At 36.2% G+C, this 24,140-nt stretch overlaps 1 protein-coding gene and 1 non-coding gene across 2 annotated transcripts in view; both read left to right on the forward strand.

Moving 5' to 3' along the window:
• RSRC1 (arginine and serine rich coiled-coil 1) overlaps positions 1-24,140 on the forward strand; it is a 424,559-nt gene that overhangs the window by 130,383 nt on the left and 270,036 nt on the right. The gene's annotated exons all lie outside the window — the stretch shown is intronic.
• LOC116864832 lies at positions 22,137-22,243 on the forward strand. The gene has a single exon (XR_004382091.1). It is a non-coding gene; the product is annotated as a U6 spliceosomal RNA (small nuclear RNA).

Raw genomic sequence — 24,140 nt, forward strand, 5'->3', positions numbered from 1 at the left:
CCGCCCCCCGCAACTCTCAGTTTGTTTTGTGAGATTGAGTCTCCTATGGTTTGTCTCCCTCCCGATCCCATCTTGTTTCATTTATTCTTTTCCTACCCCCAAACCCCCCACATTGCATCTCCACTTCCTCATATCAGGGAGATCATATGATAGTTGTCCTTCTCCGATTGACTTATTTGACTAAGCATAATACCCTCTAGTTCCATCCACGTCATCGCAAATGGCAAGATTTCATTTCTTTTGATGGCTGTGTAGTATTTCATTATATATATATGTGTGTGTGTGTGTGTGTGTGTGTGTGTGTGTATATATACCATATCTTCTTTATCCATTCATCTGTTGATGGACATCTAGGTTCTTTCCATAGTTTGGCTATTGTGGGCATTGCTGCTATAAACATTCGGGTGCACGTGCCCCTTCAGATCACTACATTTGTATCTTTAGGGTAAATACCCAGTAGTGCAATTGCTGGGTCATAGGGTAGCTCTATTTTCAACTGTGAAGAACCTCCATGCTGTTTTCCAGAGTGGTTGCAGCAGCTTGCATTCCCATCAACACTGTAGGAGGGTTCCCCTTTCTCTGCATCCTCGCCAGCATCTGTCATTTGCTGACTTACTAATTTTAGCCATTCTGACTGGTGTGAGATGATATCTCATTGTGGTTTTGATTTGTATTTCCCTGATGCCAAGTGATATGGAGCACTTTTTCATGTGTCTGTTGGCCATCTGGATGTCTTCTTTGCAGAAATGTCTGTTCATGTCCTCTGCCCATTTCTTGATTGGATTATTTGTTCTTTGGGTATTGAGTTTGATAAGCTCTTTGTATTTTGGATACTAGCTCTAAGGATTATTTAATGTGAGATTTGTAATTTATAATTATTTAGAGATTTCACTGTATTTTTCTGGTATTGATTTCTGGTTTCATTCCATTATGATCACAGGACACACTTTGTATGATTTTAATTCTTTGTTTTCTGAGTCAGGAAATACTCTATTTTGGTGACTGTTTCATGTGAATTTTTCTTTTGTTGGGTCATGTACTGTATAAATATTAATTAGCTTCTGTTGGTTGATGGTGTTATTCTGTTCCTGTCTTTGTTATTTTCCATCTTTTTATGTTGATTACTAAGAGGTAAGTGTAGATTTCTACAACTATAGGACTTCTAGGAAAGATGGCAGAGTTGGAGGAACCTAACCTCACCTAGATCCACTGATATAACTAGATAACACTCACATCAGTGTACATAACTGAGGAAATCATCTGAGGAGTGGTAGAACAAACTCCCCGACTAACTATAGCGAAGAGCCCAAACTGAAGAGGTTAGGAAGGATGGAGACAGGGTCAGGAGCTAAATGGACATTGAGTCTGTCTGCGGGAGTGGGGGCATGGTGGGCGTGGAGAAAGAAAAGGACCTTCACACTGGGGAGCTTGAGCAGGAAAGAAAAGTCCTCATAATGTTGGCTTTGAAAAACAGAGGGACTGAATTTTGTGAGTTTTTACAATCAGTGGGACTTAAACCTGGAATTTTAAAAATCAGTGGGCTTTGCTGTAGGAGGGCTAGGAAGGTTAGAGGAAACTGAATCCCCACCCTTAAAGATCCAGCACTACAACCAGACAGCAGAGATAAAGCACAGAAGCAGAAGTTTGGGGTATAAAGGAGGGAGAGTAGTTTACTGATAATCAGCATGTCCAGAGAAGCAGAGAAACCTGGGATGGATTTTACCAGGAATAAAGGAGTTGGCAGGCACCATTTCCCTCCTCCACCTCTGCACCATAAGTAGTTGGCCACCTGCCAGAATCAGTGTAGCACCTACGTTCACTACCTAATTTGCTAACAGTACTGCCCTACCCCCATTGAAGCCCCCTGCACGTTATGGATCTGCCCCCTTAAAGATACTGTTGACCAGAACCCTTCCAGGGTGGTGCTGTAGGTCTTGCAGTGTGTAAGCTAGACACAAAAGTACCACTCCAGAGTAACTCCTGCCCCAGGGAGAGGGAACGATGAGTAGTCAGACTTTGGCCCTAGCAGTGGGCTGACCTGATTGCAGGTCCCTTCTCAGGGGACAACATAGGGAAAGCACCCTGCAGTTTGGTGCTGCTGTATCAATGGTGAGCCCAGTCTGACTCAACTCAAGCCCAAGACATCTCCAGACTGGCCTACTAACACCAGAGTGGCCAAACATAGCCTCCAACAGGCAAGGAGAGACACTGCAGACAGCTGGACTAAAGGAAAAAGCAGCTCAGTTACAAAAACAGGACATATGCAACATACGTAGAACATACCCTGAAGTGCCAGGTTCCAGTGAATATGGAATAGGGCACTGCAGGGCACTACAGGACCTCTTCTACATAAGGCCATTACTTTCAAGATCAGAAGATGTAGCTCACTTTCCTAACACACAGAAATAGACACAAAGAGTTAGACAAAATGAAGAGACAGAGGAATGTATGTCCCAAATGAAAGAATAGGACAAAGTCACAGCAAGAGATCTAAGTGAAATGGCAAAAGTAATGTCCCTGATAGAGAATTTAAAGTAATGGCATAAAGGTACTCACTGGACTTGAGAAAAGTTTGGAGGACATCAGTGAAACTCTTAACAAAGAGATAAAGAACCAATCAGAGATGAAGAACACAATAAATGAAATTAAAAATACACTAAACATAGTAAGTAATAGGCTAGAGGAAGCAGAAGAATGAATAAGCAACTTGAAGAACAAAATAATAGAAAGTAATCAAGCTGAGCAGGTGAGAGAGAAAGATAGTTATGCAGAATGAGAATAAACTTAGGGTATTCAGTGACACTATCAAGTATAATAACATTTGCATTATAGGGACCCCAGACAGATGGAGAGAGAAAAGGGGGTAAAAAATTTATTTGAAGAAATAATAGCTGACAACTTCTAAAGCTGGGGAAGGAAACAATTCCAGATCCAGGGAGCACCAAGATAACCTCAACAAAATTAACCCAAGAAGATCCACACCAAGACACATAATAATTAAAATGGCGGGCGCTCTGATGGCTCAGTGGGTTAAAGCCTCTGCCTTTGGCTCAGGTCATAATCCCAGGGTCCTGGAATCGAGCCCCATATAGGGCTCTCTGCTTGGCAGGGAGCCTGCTTCCTCCTCTCTCTCTGCCTGCCTCTCTGCCTACTTGTAATCTCTGCCTGTCAAATAAATAAATAAAATCTTTAAAAAATAATAATTAAAATGGCAATAAGTGATAAAGAGAAAATTTTTAAAACAGTGAAAGAAAAGAAAGCAGTTATATACAAGAGAAACCCCATTAGAATCTCAGCTGATATTTCAGCAGAAACTTTGTAGGCCAGAACAGAGTAATGTGATGTATTCAAAGTGCTAAAAGGAAAAAAAAAATCTGTAGCCAAGAATACCCTATGTAGCAAGGCTCTCATCCAGAATAGAAGCGGGAGAGGGGTAAGGAATTTCAAGGCAACAAAAAGAGAAAGGAATTCATCATCAGTAAACCAGCCCTATAAGAAATGTTAAAGATGACTCTCTGAGTGGAAAGGAAAGACCAGAGTCAGAGTAAAAGAATAGGGGAGGACAACAGTAGTAGAAATAAGTACATTTGTAAAAATTAGTCAAGGAACTCATACACACACACAAAGGAATGGTAAAGTATATGTAAAATGTGGGGATGAGAGGAGTAAAGAATGGGTTCAAACTTAAGCAACTGTGAACTTAATATGAACTGCTATATGCAAAAGATATTATATACAAACCTAATAGTAACCACAAATCAAAAACCAGTAATAGATATGCAAAAATAAAGAAAAAATAATCCACGTATATCACCAAAAAACCCCAGCAAACCATGAGAAGAAAGTCAGAGAAGAAAGAAACAGAGAACTACAAAAACAACTACAAAACAAGTAACAAATGTTAATAACTACATACTTATCAATAGTTATGAATGTAAATGGACTAAGACATAGGGTGACAGAATGGATAAAAAAAAACAAGACACATTTATGTTATACCTACAAAGGACACATTTCAGACCTAAAGACACAGGTAGATTGAAAGTGAAGGGATGGAGAAGCATTTATCATGCAAATGGATGTGAAAAGAAAGCTGGCATAGTAGTACTTATATTGGACAAAACAGACTCTAAAATAAAGATTGTAACAAGACAAAGAAGGGCATTATGTAATCATAAAGGGACCAATCCAACAAGAATATAAAAATTGTATTTTTGCACCCAACATGGGAGCACATAAGTATATAAAGCAGTTAATAACAAGCATAAAGGAAGTAATCGATAGTAATGCAATAATAGTAGGGGACCATAACACCCCACATAAACCAATGGACAGATCATTTAAGCAGAAAATCAACAAGGAAACAGTGACTTTGAATGATACGTTGAACCAGAGGGATCTAACAGATATATTTAGAACATTCCATCTTAAAGTAGCAGAATATACATTCTTTTCAAGTGCATGTGGAACATTCTCCACAATTGATCACATATTAACCCACAGAACAAGTATAAACAAATTCAGAAAGATGGAAATCGTACCATGCATCTCTTCTGATCACAGTGCTGTGAAACTAGAAATTAACCACACACACACAAATCTGGAAAGAACACAAATACATGGAGATTAAATAATAAGCTACTGAACAATGAATGGGTCAACCAAGAAATTAGGAAATTAAAAAGTACATGAAGACAAATGAAAACAAAAACACAGCAGTTCAAAATCCTTGGGATGCAGCAAAAGCTGTTCTAAGAGGAAAGATTGTAGCAATAAAGACCTAACTCAAGCAAGGAAACATTTCAAATAACCCACCCTTATACTGAAAAGAGCTAGAAAAAGAACAAACAAAACCCCAAACCAGTAGAAGGAAGAAAGTAATAAAGATTTGTGCAGGAATAAATGAAATAGGAACTTTAAAAAACCCCACAAAACAACAACAACAACAAAACAGTAGAAGAGATCAATGAAACCAGAAGCTGATTCTTTGAAATGATCAACAAAATTCATTTTTGATAATTTTGACTCATAAAAAGAGAGGGCGGAGGACTCAAAATTGGAAATGAGAGGAGAAATAACAACTGACACCAGAAAAGTACAGAGGATTATAAGAGAATATTTTGAAAAATTTTATGTTAACAAATTAAACAACTGAGAAGAAATGGATAAATGGAGAAACATATAACCCCCCAAAACTGAATTAGAAAGAAATAGAAAATTTGAACAAAGTGATTACAGGTAATGAAATTGAATCAGTAACCAGAAAACTCCCAAAAAACAGAAGTCCAGGACCAGGTGGCTTCACTGGTAAATTCTACCAAACATTTAAAGAGGAATTAATTTCTATTCTTCTCAAACTGTTTCAAAAATAGAAGAGGAGGGAAAACTTCAAAATTCATTCTGTGAAGTCAGAATTACGCCAATATCAAAACCATATAAAGACACCAAAAAAAAAAAAAAAAAGAACTAGAGGCAAATATCTCTCATGAACATAGGTACAAAAATCCTCAACAAGATACTAATAGAATGAATACAACAATACATTAAAAAATCATTCACCACAATCAAATGGGATTTATTCTTGGGATGCAAGGGTGGTTGAATGAATATTCACAAATCAATGTGAAACATCACATCAAAAACAAAGGGTAAAAAGCAGGGGCGCCTGGGTGGCTCAGTGGGTTAAAGCCTCTGCCTTCAGCTCAGGTCATAATCCCAGAGTCCTGGGATCGAGCCCCACATCGGGCTCTCTGCTCAGCAGGGAGCCTGCTTCCTCCTCTCTCTCTCTGCCTGCCTCTCTGCCTACTTGTGATCTCTCTCTGTCGAATAAATAAATAAAAATCTTTAAAAAAATAAAATTTAAAAAAAAGGGTAAAAAGCATACAGTCATTTCAGTAGATGCAGAAAAAGCATTTGACAAAGTATAGCATCCATTCATGATAAAAACCCTCAAAAATGTAGTTTAGAGGGAGCATACTTAAACATGATAAAAGTTATATGTGAGGAACTCAGAGCTAACCTCATATGCAAATGTAAAAAAAAACCCGAGAGCTCTCTCCTAAGATAAGACAAGGATTTCCTTCCTTACCAGGTTTACTAAACCTATTACTGGCAGTCTGCAACAAGCAGACAACAACAACAAAAGTCATCCAAATTGGTAAGGAAGAAGCAAAACTTTCACTATTATCACGTCACATGATACTGTATATGGAAAACCCTAACGAGTCCACCAAAAAAACTACTAAAATTGATAAGTGAATTCACTATGGTTGCAGAATAGAAAATCAGTGTACAGAAATGTTGCATTTGTATGCATTAATAATGAAGCAGGGGAAAGAGAAATTAAGACCATCCCATTTACAGTTGCATCAAAAATAATAAGATACCTATGAATAAACTCAGCCATGGAGGTGAAAGACCTATGGTCTGAAACTATAAAACACTAATGCAAGAAATTGAAGATAACACAAAGAAATGGAAAGATACTCCATGCTCATGAATTGTAAGAACGCATTTTGTTAAAACGTCCCTGTTACCCAGAACAATCTACAGACTTAGTACAATCCCTATCAAATTACCAGCAGCATTTTTCACTGAATTAAACACACAGTTCTTAAATTGGTATAGAACCACAGAAGATCCTGAATAACCAAAGCAATGTTGACAAAGAGGAACAAAACTGGAGGTATTATAATACCAGATTTTAAGTGACACTGCAAAACTGTAGAAATCCAAACAGTATGGTACTCATACAAAGACACATAGATCAGTGAAACAGGGTAGAAAGCCTACAAACCCACAATTATATGGTCTATTAATCTGCAACAAAGGAAGCACAAATATGCAGTAGGAAAAAGGCAATCTCCTTAATAAATGGCATTGGGAAAAGTGGACAGCTACAGGCAAAAGAATTTAACTGGACCACTTTCTTACACTATGTACAAAAATAAACTCAGAATGGGTTAAGGACCATATGAGACATGAAACCATGAAATGTGAGATGTGAAGTCATAAAAATCCTAGAAGAACACACAAGCAATAATTTCTCTGACATTGGACATAACATCTTTCTAGATTTGTCTTCTGAGGCAAGGGAAGCAAAAGCAAAAATTAACTATTGGCTTTACTTCAGAATAAAAACCTTCTGCACAGCAAAGGATCAATAATCAATCAGCAAAACGAAGAGACACACTACTGAATGGAGAAGATACTTGCAAATGACATATCTGATAAGTGGTTAGTATTCAAAATATATAAAGAATTTACACAACTCAACACCAGAAAGCTAATAATCCAGTTAAGAAATGGGTAGACATATCAACAGACATTTCTCCAACAAAGATATAGAGATGGCCAACAGAAACATGAAAAGGTGCTCAACATCACTGATCATCAGGGAAATACAAGTCAAAACTACAGTGAGATAATCACCTCATACCTGTCAGAATGGCTTTATAAAATAACACAAGAAACAACAAATGTTGGTGAGGATGTGGAGAAAAGGAACTCTTGTGTATTAGTAGGGGAACTGCAAACTGGTTCAGCCACAGTGAAACGGAGGATAGAGGTTCCTCAAAAAATTAAAAATAGAACAACCCTATGATCCTGTAATTGCACTATTGGTTATTTACCCAAAGAACACAAAAACACTAATTCAAAAGGATACATGCACTCTTTTATTTACTACAGCATTATTTACAATAGCCAAATTATTGAAGCAGTCCAGGTGTCCATTGATGGATGAATGGATAAAGAAGTGGCATACACACACACACACACACACACACACACACACACACTTTGCAAGAGCATGGGTAGAGCTGTATAATATAATGCTAAGCAAAATAAGTCAGAGAAAGACAGATACCAAGTGATATGTGGAATTTAAGAAACAGACAAAGGAAAAAATACACAAACCAAAAAAGAGAATCTTAACTATATTCAATAAACAGGTGGTTATCAGAGGGGAGATAGGTGAAATATGTGAAGGGAATTAAGAGTACCCTAATCATGATGAGCTCTGAGTAATGTATAGAATTGTTGAATCACTATATTGTACACCTGAAACTACATATATTACTGTATGTTTACTATCTGGAATTAAAAGAAAATGTCTGTATACAAGTGGACCCATATAGTTCAAATCCATGTTGTTCTAAGGTCACCTGTAATTGTATATTAATTGGTCATAAAAAAGAATAAAGTACTGTTCCTTGCTACAATATGGATGAAATTGAGGTGATTAGCACACAATATGAATATAGTATAAACCAGTGAATTGTATACCTTAAAAGGATGAACTTTCAGATATGTAAATTATATCTCAGTAAAGCTGCTATTTAGAAGAAGGGAAGTTTCCCTTCAATTAAATTAAAATTAATTAAATTAATTGTTTAAATTAAATTCAAATAATTTTGAATTTGTGTTTTTTCTTTTAGTATTTGCTATGTGTATTTTTTTAAAAAGATTTTATTTATTTATTTGACAGAGAGAGATCACAAGTAGGCAGAGAGGCAGGCAGAGAGAGAGAGAGAGAAGGAAGCAGGCTCCCTGCCGAGCAGAGAGCCAGATGCGGGACTCGATTCCAGGACCCTGAGATCATGACCTGAGCCGAAGGCAGAGGCTTAACCCACAGAGCTACCCAGGCGCCCTGCTATGTGTATTTTTGAGTTCTTTTGTTAGGTGTCTATACATTTAAGATTGTTCAATCTTTTTGGCGAATTGGCTCTTTAATGATTATATGGTGTCGCTCTTTGTTCTTGACTATATTATTGCTCTGCAGTGGACATTGTCCAATATTGAATATAGCTAAGGCAGATATCCATTATCTTTGAAATGAGTTTCTTACACATAGATAGAACTTTTTTCTCCTGGTCTTGCAGAGTATTTTGAAGTATACTGAAGTATATTTGAAGTATATTGAAGTATAATTGAGATACAACATTATGTTAGTTTCAGTTAGAACATCATAATTTTTCCTTTGTGTACATTGTGAAATGATTACCATATGGTCTGTTCACCCTTTGTTACCATATAAATTCCCATTTTTTTCATGTGAGGCAGACTTAAGATTTAGTGTTTTAGCAACATTCAAATTTGTAATAAAGTATTTTTGACTGTAGTCCCCATGCTGTACATTACATCCCCATGACTTACGTGTTTTACATGTGGAAATTTGTATTTCTTGATCTTTACCCATTTTGCCCATTCCCAATCTCCTTCCTCTCTGATAAGCACCAACCTGTTCTCTGTATCTGTGAGTTTTGCTTTGCTTATTTTCCTTTTTAGATTCCATTTATAAGTAAATCATATGGTATTTGTCTTTCTCTGAGTTATTTTACTTAGCAAAATACTCTTGAGATCCACCCGTGCTGTAGCAAAGGGCAAGATTTCACTCTTTTTTAAAGCTCAGTAGTATTCCTTATACACGCACAAACACACATTGTCTTTATTCAGATATTCTCCATATGTTGGCTATTGTAAATTAATGTTGTAATGAACATAAGGGTGCATAGATCTATTTGAATCACTGTTTTCATTTTCTTGAGATAAATTTGCAGGAGTGAAATTGCTGGATTGTATGGTTCTTTTCTTTCTTTCTTTCTTTCTTTCTTTCTTTCTTTCTTTCTTTCGAGAGTTTGGGGGTTGCAGAGGGAGAGGAAGAGAGAATCCTAGGCAGGTTTCATGGTGAGCTTGAAACCTGATATGGGGCTCAATCTCATGACCCTGAGCTCACGAGCTGAGCTGAAATCAAGAGTTGTATACTTTACTGACTGAGCAACCCAGTTGCCCCTGATGGTTCTATTTTTTATTTTTTTAGGAATCTCTGTACTGTTTTCCATAGTGGCTACACAATTTTACATTCTCACCAAGACTGTACAAGGGTTCTTTTTTCTCTGCTTCCTCACCAACCCTTGTTATTTTTTTTATTATTTTTTAAATTTATTTTCAGCATAATAGTATTCATTGTTTTTGCACCACACCCAGTGCTCCATGCAATCCATGCCCTCTCTAATACCCACCACCCGGTTCCCCCAACCTCCCACCCCCCGCCCCTTCAGACCCCTCAGATTGTTTTTCAGAGTCCATAGTCTCTCATGGTTTACTTCCCCTTCCAATTTCCCCCAACTCCCTTCTCCTCTCTAACTCCCCTTGTCCTCCATGCTATTTGTTATGCTCCACAAATAAGTGAAACCATATGATGATTGACTCTCTCTGCTTGACTTATTTCACTCAGCATAATCTCTTCCAGTCCCGTCCATGTTGCTACAAAAGTTGGGTATTCATCCCTTCTGATGGAGGCATAATACTCCGTAGTGTAAATGGACCACATCTTCCTTATCCATTTGTCCGTTGAAGGGCATCTTGGTTCTTTCCACAGTTTGGCGACCATGGTCATTGCTGCTATAAACATTGGGGTACAGATGGCCCTTCTTTTCACTACATCTGAATCTTTGGGGTAAATACCCAGTAGTGCAATTGCAGGGTCATAGGGAACCTCTATTTTTAATTTCTTGAGGAATCTCCACACTGTTCTCCAAAGTTTTGTCTTTTATATAATAGTCATTTTGATAGTTGGGAGGTGATATCTTATTTTGCATTTGCATTTCCCTGATGATTAGTGATGCTGAGCATCTTTTCATGTGCATGTTGGCCATCATGTGTCTTCTTTGGAAAAAGAATCCCCAGCCAGTTTTTCTAATCAGATTTTTTTTATTGAGTTGTATGAATTATTTGTATATTTTTATATTAATCCCTTGTTAGATACATATATGATTGCAAATATCTTTTCCCATTCAATAGGTCCCCTTTTTATTTTCACTATTGGTTTTCTTTGCTGTGCATATGTAGTTCCATTTGTTTGTTGTTGCTTTTCTGGAGTTAGATCTAAAAATATATCATTAAATGAATCTCAAGAGTTTACCACCATTTATGATTTCTTCTAGAAATTTTATGATGTCAAGTCTTACATTCAAGACTTTATTCCATTTTGAGTTAATTTTTGTGCATGGTATAAGATAGTGGTCCAGTTTCACTGTTTTGTATGTAATGTCCAGTTTTTCCAGCACCATTTATTGAAGGGACTGTCTTTTCCACATTGTATATTCTTCCTTTGTTATAAAAATAATTGACCATATATGTATGGGTTTATTTCTGGAGTCTCTATTCTGTTCCACTGATACATGTATTTGTTTTGTTTTGTTTTATTTGCCAATATCATATTGTTTTGATTACTATAGCTTTGTAGTATAGTTTGAAATCAAGTTGCACGATGCCTTCAGCTTTGGCTCAGGACTGCTTTGGCTACTAGGGATCTTTTGTGTTTCCATACTAATTTTTGGATTGTTCATTTTATTTCTGTGAAAAATGTTATTGGCATTTTGATTATATTGAATCTGTACATTATTTTGTGTAATATGGACCTTTTAACATTAGAAATTCTTCCAGTCTATGAGGCACAGACTATCTTCCTATTTGTTTGTGTCATCTTTAATTTTTACAGTTTTCTGTGTCCAGATCATTTCCTTGTTAGTTAAATTTTTACTAAGTTTTCTTTTTCATGCTGTTCTAAAGAAGATTGTTTTCTTTATTTCTCTTTCTGATAGTTCATTGTTAATTTGTAAAAACGTAGCAGATTTTTGCATATAGATTTTGTATTCTGCAACTTTACTGTGTTCATTTACTAGTTCTAAGAGCTTTTTGGTGGAGTTTTAGGGTTTTTTATACATCATTGTTGTTCAGAAACAGTAATAATTTTACTTTCTTCTCTTCTAATTTGGATGCCATTTATTGCTTTTTCCTGCCTAATTGCTAGAATTTTCAATACTATATTGAATAAAGTGGCAAGATTGGGCATCCTTTTCTTGTTCCTAATCTAAAGGGAAAAGTTTTCAGCATTTTTGTCCATTGAGTATGATGTTCGCTGTGGGTTTGTCATATATGGCTTTTGTTATGTTGTAGTATTATGTTCTGTCTGTATCCCACTTTGTTGAGCCTTTTTATCAGAAATAGAAGTTGAATTTTGTCCAATGCTTATTCTGCATCTATTTGAGATGATCAGGTGATCTTATCCTTCATTTGTCAATATATTGTATAACAGTGATTGATTTGTGGATACTGAACCATCCTTGCATTTCTGGAATAAATTCCACTTGATTGAGGTGTATGATCCTTTTAATGTATTTTTAACTGAATTTGCTAATACTTTGTTGAGGATTTTTATATCTACGTTCATTGGCGATTGGCTTGTAATTTTCTTTGTTTGTGGTGTCCTTGTCTGATTTCGGTATTATAGTAATGGCCTCACAAAATTGAGAAGGATAGGTATTACATTTCATTGAATATTTAATAGAATTCATTTATGAATTTGTCTGATCCTGAACTTAAGCTTGTTGGGAGTTTATTGATTAAAGATTCAGTCTTTTTACTAGTAATCAGTCTATTTAGATTTTTTTATTTTTTCATGATTTAGTCTTGGAACAATGTATGTTTCTAGGAATTTTTCTATTTCCTCTAGGCTTTCCGTTTCATTGGTGTATAATTTTTTGAAATAGTCTTTCATGATTTTTTCTATTTCTTGGCTGTAATCAGTTGTAACTTCTCTTTCAGTTCTGATTGTGTGCCCTCTTTTCTTTCTTACTATAGTTAAAGGGTTTTTTAATTTTACCCTTAGTTTCATTGATCTTTTCTATTTTTTAGTCTATTTCATTTATTTCCAGTCTGATCTTTAGTATTTCTTTCCTTTTACTAATTTTGGATGTCTCTTTCTTGTTCCTTCAGGTGTGAAGTTAGATTGTTCAGTTGAGATTTTTCTTGTTTCTTGAGGTAGGCCTGTATGGACTTCTAAAAAATTCATTCTGACAGCTGCTGTCTTTCAATTGGTATGTTTAACTTACTAAGCTTAGTTAATTTATAATCTATGACTTCATTGTGTGTGGTTCCAGTTGGGTTCATTTCTATTGCCTTTGAGGGCAATCTGGGATTATCTTAATTTTTTCTCAGCAATTGAGTCACTTTTTTTTTTTTTTCTTTATTTGAGAGAGAGAGGGAGCACAAGCGAGGGGGTAGGGACAGAAGGAGAAACAGACTCCCCGCTGAGCAGGGAACCCGACTTGGGGCTCCATCCCAGGACCCTGGGATTATGACCTAAGCCAAAGGCAAACATTTAACCAATTGAGCCACCCAGGCACCCTTTGAATCTCTAACTCTTTTTTTTTTTTTTTAAAGATTTTATTTATTTATTTGACAGAGAGAGATCACAAGTAGATGGAGAGGCAGGCAGAGAGAGAGAGAGAGAGAGGGAAGCAGGCTCCCCGCCGAGCAGAGAGCCCGATGCGGGACTCGATCCCAGGACCCTGAGATCATGACCCGAGCCGAAGGCAGCGGCTTAACCCACTGAGCCACCCAGGCGCCCGAATCTCTAACTCTTAAATGCCATCAAAGAAGCCATAAATTATTTTTTTAAAAATTTCTACCCATTGTATTATTTCTCAGAGAAAGTGACGATCTGGATTTATTTAGTTTGCCATTATTAGAATCTGAGTTTCCATCTTCTTTTTTTACTTCCAGTATACTTTGGTATGAGATCAATTTGTTATCTTTTTTACTTTCTATTCTCCCTTCCAAATAATTGTTCTCTCACCCTTTAGTTCAAATAGAATAAGTTAAAATATACTGTGCAGCTTGTGCTAGTCATCATGAAACTTACTTTCTTCCTTTTGGTGCCATATATTTCCTAGATAATATTCCTCTTTCACTGAAGACTGGCATCTGGCTTGCTGTCTTTTTGTCCTTGAATCCATTATCTAAGTTTTCAGTAGGCTAGAGCTCTTGGAATTTCAGATACATATGTATAAGTGTATGTTCCAGAACCTTAAGTCCAGCCTATCTATAGCTAATCTCATGAATTCCACCCAAAGTTTTTCCACATCCACAAAACAATTTAAAGGTTTTTCTATGGGGTTATACTTCTGATCACAACCAACTGCTTTTTAAAAAAAAAATTATTTTTATTAACGTATACTGTATTATTTGCTCCAGGGGTACAAGTCTGTGAATCATCAGGCTTACACATTTCACAGCACTCACCATAGCAAATACCCTCCCCAACCACCTTCTCCCTACCTCCCCACCCCCTAGCAACTAACTGCTTTTAGACCATTGATTCCATAGATTAAAACTATGCTGTTGTTGAGTATACAACTTTTACGTGGTTCTTTGGGGATAATGGTTACCACATTTTCTCAACCCAGAATTAGAGCATGTGATCAGACAAACGTGTTTGTACCTATAGGGTTACTAGATTATAAATTAATAATGAGTACTGCATTCTTTTCTCTGAAAAAATCCATAATGTTTCACCATACTAGATTTACTGGATATTATATTAGACTGGTAAGTGGGCTCTAGTCCTGGTTCTTCTAATTTGTATATGACTTTGGATTGGTCACTTAACATTTCTGGGTTTATATTCTTTTTTTTTTTTTTTTTAACATTTTTATTTATTTATTTGACAGACCGAGATCACAAGTAGGCAGAGAGGCAGGCAGAGAGAGAGAGGAGGAAGCAGGCTCCCTGCTGAGCAGAGAGCCTGATACGGGGGCTCGATCCCAGGACCCTGGGATCATGACCTGAGCAGAAGGCAGAGGCTTTAACCCACTGAGCCACCCAGGCACCCCTGGGTTTATATTCTTTAACTGTGAAATGAGAGGGATGGAGTACATGGTCTCTGAAGTCTCTTTTTGTGGTGGAAGATTACCTTACCAGTCTTGAATGAAGAAGACTATATATAATATTCTGTGATTGAAGGGGAAGGAGAAGGTTCTCAGTATAAACTTTAAATTATGATGATTAGACTCTTCATATTAAATTAATTACCCTGATTTGGAGTCTGCCTTTTCCATATGCAAGACAATGGTGACTGAATGTAGCCTAGGTGTTACTACCTAAGACATGCCTTCCTTTCTTTCTGTCACTAATTTATCAAATATTTGTGAAGTACCTACTGTGTCTGGCTCTGAGTTGTTTTTGGGGGGATCCCATGGTGATTGATTGTTACGGTTCTGAATCCATGGAGCTTATAGTCCAGTGAAGGAAAATAGCAATCATGAGGTCACGTAAATAACTATAAACTTTCAGTGGTGATAAATATCATGGATAAGATATGCATAGTACTCTACATAGCATATAACAGGGGAGGGAATTTGATTTACAACAGTCAGACACACTTTCGTAAAAAAATGAGGATGAATTGAAACCAGTGAATGGAGAAGAACATTGTAGACAGAGGAAACATCATCTGCAAAGGTCCCTAGACGCAAGAGAGACTGATATGAACAGGGACTGAAAGATGTTAAGAGTCACTAGTATGGAGAAGAGGGGGGAACACAGTATGAGTTGGGGCCAGAGAAGCAGATAGGGGCTAGACTCTATAGGGCCCTGTAGACCTGGTTAAGGATTTTGGTCTCTATCTTAAGAATAACAGGATGCCTTTGAAGTGTTTTAATCTGATTGGTGACATGATCAGATTAGTGTTTTGAAAAGATCACTCCAGCTGCAGTGTGGAAAACAGATTGCAGAGGATAAGAGTGGATGCAGAGAAACCAGATTAGTAGCACAGTAGTCTAGGAGAGATGTAATAGTAGCTCGAACCAGGGATTTGGCATTGAAGATAGAAAAGTTGATGGATTTGAGCCATATTTATGTATTTAATGATGGATTCGGTTTGGTAAAAGAGAGGAAGATGCTAAGGATAACCAGTAGTTTTCTGGTTTGTATTATTGGAGTGGTGGATTTTATATATACATATACATATATATATGTGTGTATATAAATATATGTGTATATATGTGTGTATATATATAAATACATGTGTATATATATGTGTGTGTATATATACACACACATATATATATGTATATGTATATATAAAATTGACTAATGGTTATCCTGGAAGAGACCGTGGTATGACAGAAGATTGTAAGTTTGCTTTGGACATTCAAGAAGTGAAATAAAGTAGGCAAAAGGATATATAGGTACTGAGCTCAGGAGTGTTCTGGCCTGGAGTGTTGGGTTTTTAATTCCTGTTGATCTTTAACTCTTCATGTATATTTTACTTGGAATTTGATAATTGTAGATACCTATAAAGGGGAGGCTATACTGACCAAAGCAATATTTCTCATATGGTAAGATTAAATGACAGTGACTGCTGAATCTGATCCATGGGCCATAGCAAAGATAAATGCCATGTGCCATCGATTGCTTTGGGAGCTATTAAAATGTGCCTGGCACTATTGTGATTATTGGAGATGGTGAAGATGAATAAGACATGGTCTTTGATTTCGGGAAACTTTCATCTAGTTTGATAATTGGACATGTAAATAGATGGTAACAGTGTAGTGTGAGTGCTGTGACAGAGAGATGCTTACTATACTAGGGAAGCATATCAAATGGCTACTTAACCCAAAATGAGTTAGTCAAGGAAGATTTTCTAAAGGTATTGATACTAAGCCATCTGGAAAAACAGAACATGGAAGAGGAAGTAAGAAGGAGATGGTAAAAGGAAAGGACTGAATCAAGAGGCATCATAGAGTGCTTGGGAATTATTTTTATTCCCCCCTTTTGGGTGAAATTACCATTTTATTGTCAGGCAATATGCAGAAGAGGGTGGAAACAAGAGGGTGGCAGTTAGCTTTGTTCTTCCTTTTTTCTTTTCTTTCTTTCTCTTCCTCCCCTTCCTTCCTTCCTTCCTTCTCCTTTCTTCTTTTTTTCTTAATAGATAGTATACTTACATAGTTCAAAACTGAACATTATATAATGATATAAACATACAGTAAAGAATCTCTCTTCCACCTTGTCTCCTATCCACCCAATTCCTAGCCTCACATCAACCCCCAGAAATCTAATAAAAACACATTTATTAGTTTCCTACACATACTTCTAGAATTTCTTTAAAAAGCTATAAGCAAATATAAATATATGCACTTAAACTTATTTTTCCTTTTGAGATTATTGTGACTAAAATAAATTTAAGCAGAGGTTATAGAAGGAGATGCCAAAGGAGTTTTGACTTGAACAATTTTAAATCTGGGAAGTAGCATTAAGGAGAAAGGATTAAAGGCTGAGAGACCATTTTGATGTTTTATAGTAAGTACTGTTGAAAGAGCAGTGATGAAGCTTTACTTAAGGTAGTGGTAGTAGAGGATAAGATAAGTAGAAAATAAGTAAAGAATGTTACCCAACTGGATCTTGATTTAACTTGGGTTCAGACAACCAGCTGGTTATTTAATACTAAACAGTAGTGTGGAGACACTAAGGGTAGTGTTTGGATGAGTTGTGAATGGTGCGGGGAAAGAAAAGTGTAAACCATTGGGGCTTATCCATGAAATGAGGAAAAGAAGCTAATAGAGAAGCTAGGTACAGCACAGTGGTTAAAAGCTCATACACTAGAGTTCTGTAGACCTGATTTTAAATCCAACTCTTCCATTTACAGGCTGTGTGATCCTGGGCAAGTCACTTAATCTCTCTAAGTCTTGGGGTTTTTTTATCTATAAAATAGCCATGATAAAAATAACTACCTCCTGGGATTGCATGAGGATTAGGGGAGATAATGCATAAGGAAGGCCTTGTATCCAGGACTCACTGAAAAAGGCTAATCAGAGATTGGGAAGTTATTTGATCATTTGAAATGAATGAAGGTAGAGAATGAGAGGGTGGTTAAGTGAAAGTGGAAAAGAACATGAAATATTTCATGGTTATTTTGATAATCTCCAGTAGTTGACTTGAAAATGCCATGTTGAGTTCTTTGGGCCTCAGCCTATCTATGTATACAATAATAGTAAGTTAAACTAAGTGATCATTGATACTTTTAACTCTGTTCTTTTACCATCTTTTTGAACTCTAAAACCATATTATTTATGTTACAGATTTCAGAAAAAAACTATTGTTCTTTCGGATGCTACTAATTTCTTGATTTGTGTTCATTATATTGCAACACCTAGAGTTTTACCTCTGCTAGACATTTGTTTTTTTGTGGCTGCTTCCTTAAATAATTTTGTTGTTTTGACCATAAAATATAGTTTTTTTCCTTCTCTTTTCTTCTTCTTCCTCTTCTCCCCCCCCCCCCCCCCCCGCCCCGTCCCACACCCCAATAACCACCTTGTAAAAAGACTATTGTTTGCCTTGGCCCTTTTAATCTGCCCATGAGGAATTCAAGCCGAATGATAGGGAGCTGTGAAAATCCAGTTAGTGTGAGCTGTAATCTTTTTTGCTGGCTTTAAATAGTTAGAGTAGCATGCAGACACCCTGCAGATAACTGAATCAAAACATAAAGTAATCACCTAAACATGGATTCTGCCTTTGCTGTTATGGAACTATTGTAGAAATTGCTAATAACCATTTACTTTTCAGAAAAATACTTGGTCATGATATCAAATAAAATCAGGGTTAGATATTAAAAGCTCTATTTCACAGGTAGGTAACCTGGGTGTTTGTGAAAGACATTGATTTCTGAAAGTTTGATATTATCCTGTATTTATAATACCCTCTATTATAGAATTAGGAAAATATCTTCATAGAAAGAGAATATTTATAATCCTCTAATCTTTCAGTTGTCTTCTACTTCAGATATTGCTCAAGGAAAACAAGAAACTGTTAATATAATCAGGCTTTTTGAAGTATAATAAAACAGAAGAAGAAAGTATGCTGCCTCTCTTTTTTTCTTATAAAAGAAACTGGTTTCACTAATGCAGTTTATTGAATTGAGGTAGCAAAATATTCTCTAATAACTTTGTCAAATAGAGGTCTATTTTTCTAGGTTTACTGGCTCCTTTTTTTTTTTTAAGTTAAAAGATGGATCTCTCATCCATTAGATTCTGCATTAGAGCGATGAGAAACACTGTGTGCAGTATGCCGATGCCGCCTCCTAATTTTATTAGCTTTCCATTTTCTAATACTGCTTTTGATAATATTCTGGTGAAGTTTATAAAATAAAATAGGCTGTTTGTTGAAACCAGTATCCTAGTGTTGCTGGCATGATTCATGCTATATTAGGAGCTCATAAGTCATTAGTAATCTTTTATGTTCAATGTATTATCCTGAGCAGCAAACTTACACTCCTTTGTTTTGAAAGATTCATAGGTCTATTCCAGGACAAAGGTTTCATAAAGTGGATGCCTTTCCTATGCTTAGCACCTTGCCTTAGGCAATTTATAGAGCTCAACATGCCAGTTTTTCAAAATAGAGGAGCCCACTTTTCATCAAAAATATAGATTCTGAATCACAGACCTATACCCCTGAAACAAATAATACATTATTGGTTAATTTAAAAAAATATAGATTCTGAGACTGTGGTTGCCAGTCCACATTCTCAACACTTAGTTTTTCTGTCAACTTTTTATTATAGAAATAGTAAGACTTATAAAATGGTGAGAAATTGGTGTAAAGAACCCAATCTTTCCATCTTTTACTTGAACAATTTGTAGTATATGGTCTGTTTTAAGTATGCTGTGTACAAATAGCTTTGGAAAAAGCCATTATTAGTATTATTTTTTTAAATTGAGTTATAACTAAATTGAGGTATAACATTAAATTAGTTTTAGGTGTACAACATAATGACTAGATATTTGTATATATTGCAAAATGATCACCACAGTAAGTCTAGTTAACCTTCCATAGTAAAATAAACTATTATATTGCCTAGATATTATTATTATGTTGCTGAATGTCTCCATGAAAGTTCTAAAAGTCATAGCTATTTTAGTGGACTGACAAGTTTGGGTATATGGTTAGATTAATAATAACATTAAGAGGGACATTATAAGTTAGATATTTTATTAGCAGTTATAATGTTCTCATTTGCATAGAATATACTATGTATGTTGTATAAAACATTCTGACCAACAGATGTTAGTAGGGGAATATCCAGGTATTTGCTAATAATGATAGCATTACTTCTCATTTAGCTTCCATTTTCTCACTTGTAACTATCTTTGTCTCTAACCTTTCTAAGCTGCCTACTCCTATAGTCATGCCAAATGTGGGGCTCAAACTATTGGCCCCGAGATCAATAGTCCCATGCTCTACTGTACTATAGTCACATCTTAACAAGTTAACAAGCTTGTCATTATCACCAAGTTGTATTCCTCATTTATATCTTGTTAGCATATATTTCTTTCTTTCTGCCATCTATTTTTCTAATTCAGTTACTTTAGTATCCTCTACAAAAATGTTTGACCTTATTGAGGCCATCAAAAGAAAGCTCTTTTTTTTTTAATTTATTCCACTGATACATGAATGGAGTGATATTTCCACTGATACAGATCAAGCCAGTATCATTTTCTATCTGAACTATAGCTTAGTGTCTTAGTTGGACTTCTTGCCCTCCCTACAAACAATTATCCACAGAGCAATCAGGGAGATCTCTTAAAAACATTAGTTATTCTCCTTCCAGTTTTTCTCCCTCAGTTTACATTGGAGTAATTTTAATTGATTATAAAATTTGAAAGTTCTTTTCACCAAATTTCCCTTGCATCAAAACCTACGAATTACACCAAGTTAAGCGGTAACTGCTAAATGATAAATGATCTGGCCTAGCCCATGAACCTTTAACTGGTACTTTATTTTTTTTTAAGGTTTTATTTATTTATTTGAAAGAGAGAGAGATCACAAGTAGGCAGAGAGGCAGGGAAAGAGGGAGGGGGGAAGCAGGCTCCCTGCTGAGCAGAGCGCCCTATGCGGGGCTCCATCCCAAGACCCTAAGATCATGACCTGAGCTGAAGGCAGAGGCTTAACCCACTGAGCCACCCAGACTCCGCTTAACTGGTACTTTAAATCTAACTATTTCTATAAATAAGCTGTGAAAGCATATGGTCTACTGTATGGCATGTGGTCAGATGATTTGAGAGAAGAATATCAAAACTTAGTTTTTTAAACTGAAAAACAAAGACATGTTTTCTATCTGGAAGAGAATTTAAGAAGTATCCTTTCTGACTTAGTAAATGTTTTCAAAGACTGTAATAATACAGAAATAAAGAAACTTTTTATCTTTTTAACCAGATAATTTGCCTGTCATATATTTTCTTCTCTTTGCTTGATTTAGAGGAAGAAGATAATTCTCCAACATTATGTATTTGAATCTCTTTCAAATTATGTTTTTAAACTATCAATCTTGATAACTCCTTTTTCTACCTCTTTACTTTTTCCCTTTACAAAACCACTCTTTTGTTTCTCTTGATAATGATGCTGAGCTCCTAGTGCCTTAGCACTAAAAGAAATTTTTTAGATTGTTATGTTAGACGTATGGCAACAGAGACCTAGTCCAGCCTATTTTCTTTGCAGATGAGAAAACCGAGGCTACCAAAGGTTAAATGATGTATTTTCCCAAGGTAGCAATCAAGGTGAGATTTGCTAAGTCAATAGTTAAGTAGTTGTACAAATAACTCTTAACTTATTGAAGTACATGTTTTACACTTAGACATTTTGTATCTCCCCACTGTGACTAACTCCAGTATATATCTAAAAAATATGTATTAATAAATGTGGGCATTTTCTGAGATTTGAAGATTCAGTTAATCTGCTGCCTCTTGATAACTCATTAAAAGCCATTCCTCTACCTGTCACTAGCTATTCCAGTTACTGCTGCCCAAACTAAAGGGTTTGCTGTTATTGTTAAAAAGGAAGATTTGCATCCCTTTGGGCTTAGACACAATTAGAAGGTATAGGACAGATTAAGTATAACAAACACATTAGTGACTTGTTGGGGCTTTCTCACAGATTCAACCAAAAGAATTGTGGGAGAAAAAAAATCTTACACCTAACAAGAAAAAAAAAAAAATTTAGGGAGACTGAAGTGTGAATAAAATTCTGATAGTCCTTAAAAATATTTTTTAGATAAACTAAAATTAAACACTAAAAATAATACCTAAAGAGGATATTAATTACATCTAAAATAAGGACTACTTGATACCATTGTATCAGTCAGGAAGGTGAAACCACACTCGTTATCTTAACAGAGTTTTTTATGGTAAGTTGGTTAAATAGTATGGGAAGGTGATGCAAAAGGGGGAACGCTGAGATAACAGAGATAGTAATACCAAGAATCATGTACTGCTTCTAGGGGAACAAAGAGAAGAGGTTGGGTGCTCTCTTTGGCAGCACATGTACTACAATTGGAACAATACAGAGAAGATTAGCATGGCCCCTGCACAAGGATGGCATACAAATTTGTGAAGCATTCCATATATTTTCCAGAATCTTTGGGGGAAAAAAAGAGAGAAGAGGATTTGGATTATCAGAATTTAGGATCTCAGAGAAGGGCAGAACTGGGATCCAGACTTGGAAAGAATAGGTGTTGCTTGAGTAGTGTTGGTACCTCCAGGGGTTTGTGGGATGGGCTTCACAGAACTAAGAGCTGGATCTTTGAGAAGTGGATGCTGCTTGGCTGCTGCTAGTGGCCTCTGAGGGAATGTGATGGGTCTGGTTCTGGGAAAATGGAAAACAACAACCACCTAGAAATTGGAACCAACTCTACTAAGGAGTTACTTCCTCTAGAGGAAAGACTTATTGCCATGGCAGCCCTGACAGGAGCAGCAAGTAAAACAGGGAAGCCCTTCTCATTTGCTGGAACTATTCAACTTCCTTCTAACACCTTCTCCTAGCAGAATTTAACAGTGTGCTAGCTGGCAAAGGAAGAATGCCAGTTGCAGAATTCTGTACTAGATTTATGGCAGAGACAATAGCTTAGTAGCTAGTACAACCATTAATTTCTATTTTCATTCTTTTGTACTAAAAACTTTCCATTTCTCTTCCCTGAAGTGCTAATAGTTTTTATATCCATTGGTTCCTACTGTTGTTGAAGAGATAACAACCTGAATGTTTGAGATTACTGATTAGGTCTTTCTCAATCTGTGTGCCCCAAGCCTAGTGTTATATGAGGTTATTTAGGCTTTTGCCCATGGTGGTAACTTCATAGTATAGCATGTTGCTCAGCATCTTCTTCCTTCCTTCCTTCCTTTCTTTCTTTCTTTCTTTCTTTCTTTTCTTTCTTTCTTTTTTTTTTTTTTTAAAGATTTTACTTATTTATTTTTCAGAGAGTGAGCAAGCGCATGGGCATGGGGAGGCGCAAAGGGAGAAACAGCCTCCGAGCTGAGCAAAGATCCTGATGTGGGACTCGATCCCAGGACCCTGGGATCATGACCTGAGCTGAAGGCAGACACTTAACTGACTGTGCCACCCAGACATCCCTCAGCACTTTCTTTCTTACAGATGCTAAGGGTGCACAGTTCTGAGTTTTGAGTTTACTTTTCTCTATACATTTTCACTGCAGTAAACTTTTTGCTCTTTTACTTTCCTTCCCCTTTCTGTAGCTATCTGGAGTTTCCTCTTTTTAGACTGGCCGATAACAGGATTGATTTGTAGTTTGTGCGTACTGGAACCAAAAATGATGGGTTAAAATGTGTATATTAGTAAAGATCCTTTTAATATTCTGTATAAGGGAACTTAGAGTTAAGGAATATTTTCCATATACCATTGTTCTCAAGGTTTTTTTCTCCTAATTACCCCCTAGGAGAAAAATTAAATTTAAATCAAATTGACTGATTTTCATTTAACTTAAATGAGAGAGAAATTAACAAAATTAAATACTAAGGAATAAGATTCCTGAGTTGAGTTGAGCTCTGGAAGGCCGCAAACCATTTTAATACCTAAAAATCTATCTGCTATTCCCCCTGCAATTGAGAATTGGGAATACATCTATATAATATACATGGAATATATTAGGAGATGTGGTTCCATTACAAACTCAGTTCCTGAATACAAACTCATTTACCAAATAAGGATCGCCTTGTCTTCTCCTCCTCCTCCCACCCCTTATTTAGATCAGTGGCTTTCAAACTTTTCTTATCCCTTCTTTAATCGTTATCTTCCCCTTTCCTTTCTGTTTTTTCCATCTTTCTCCTTACTTGCTCCATTTTTCCCCCTTGGCTGGAGTGAGTGAATGGATTGAGATCCTTTTACTCTCCTGTCATATACAAAGATAGTTTGGAAACCAGTTAGTCTCTGATTATATCATATAATTCGATAAATTGAAAGACTGGAAAGCATTGGAGAGAAATGTGAGTAGGTTTCTGGACCAGCGTTCAGAA

Source organism: Lontra canadensis, unplaced genomic scaffold (assembly GCF_010015895.1).
Source record: "Lontra canadensis isolate GAN:19392208 unplaced genomic scaffold, GSC_riverotter_1.0 scaffold6, whole genome shotgun sequence".
Taxonomy (NCBI): domain Eukaryota; kingdom Metazoa; phylum Chordata; class Mammalia; order Carnivora; family Mustelidae; genus Lontra; species Lontra canadensis.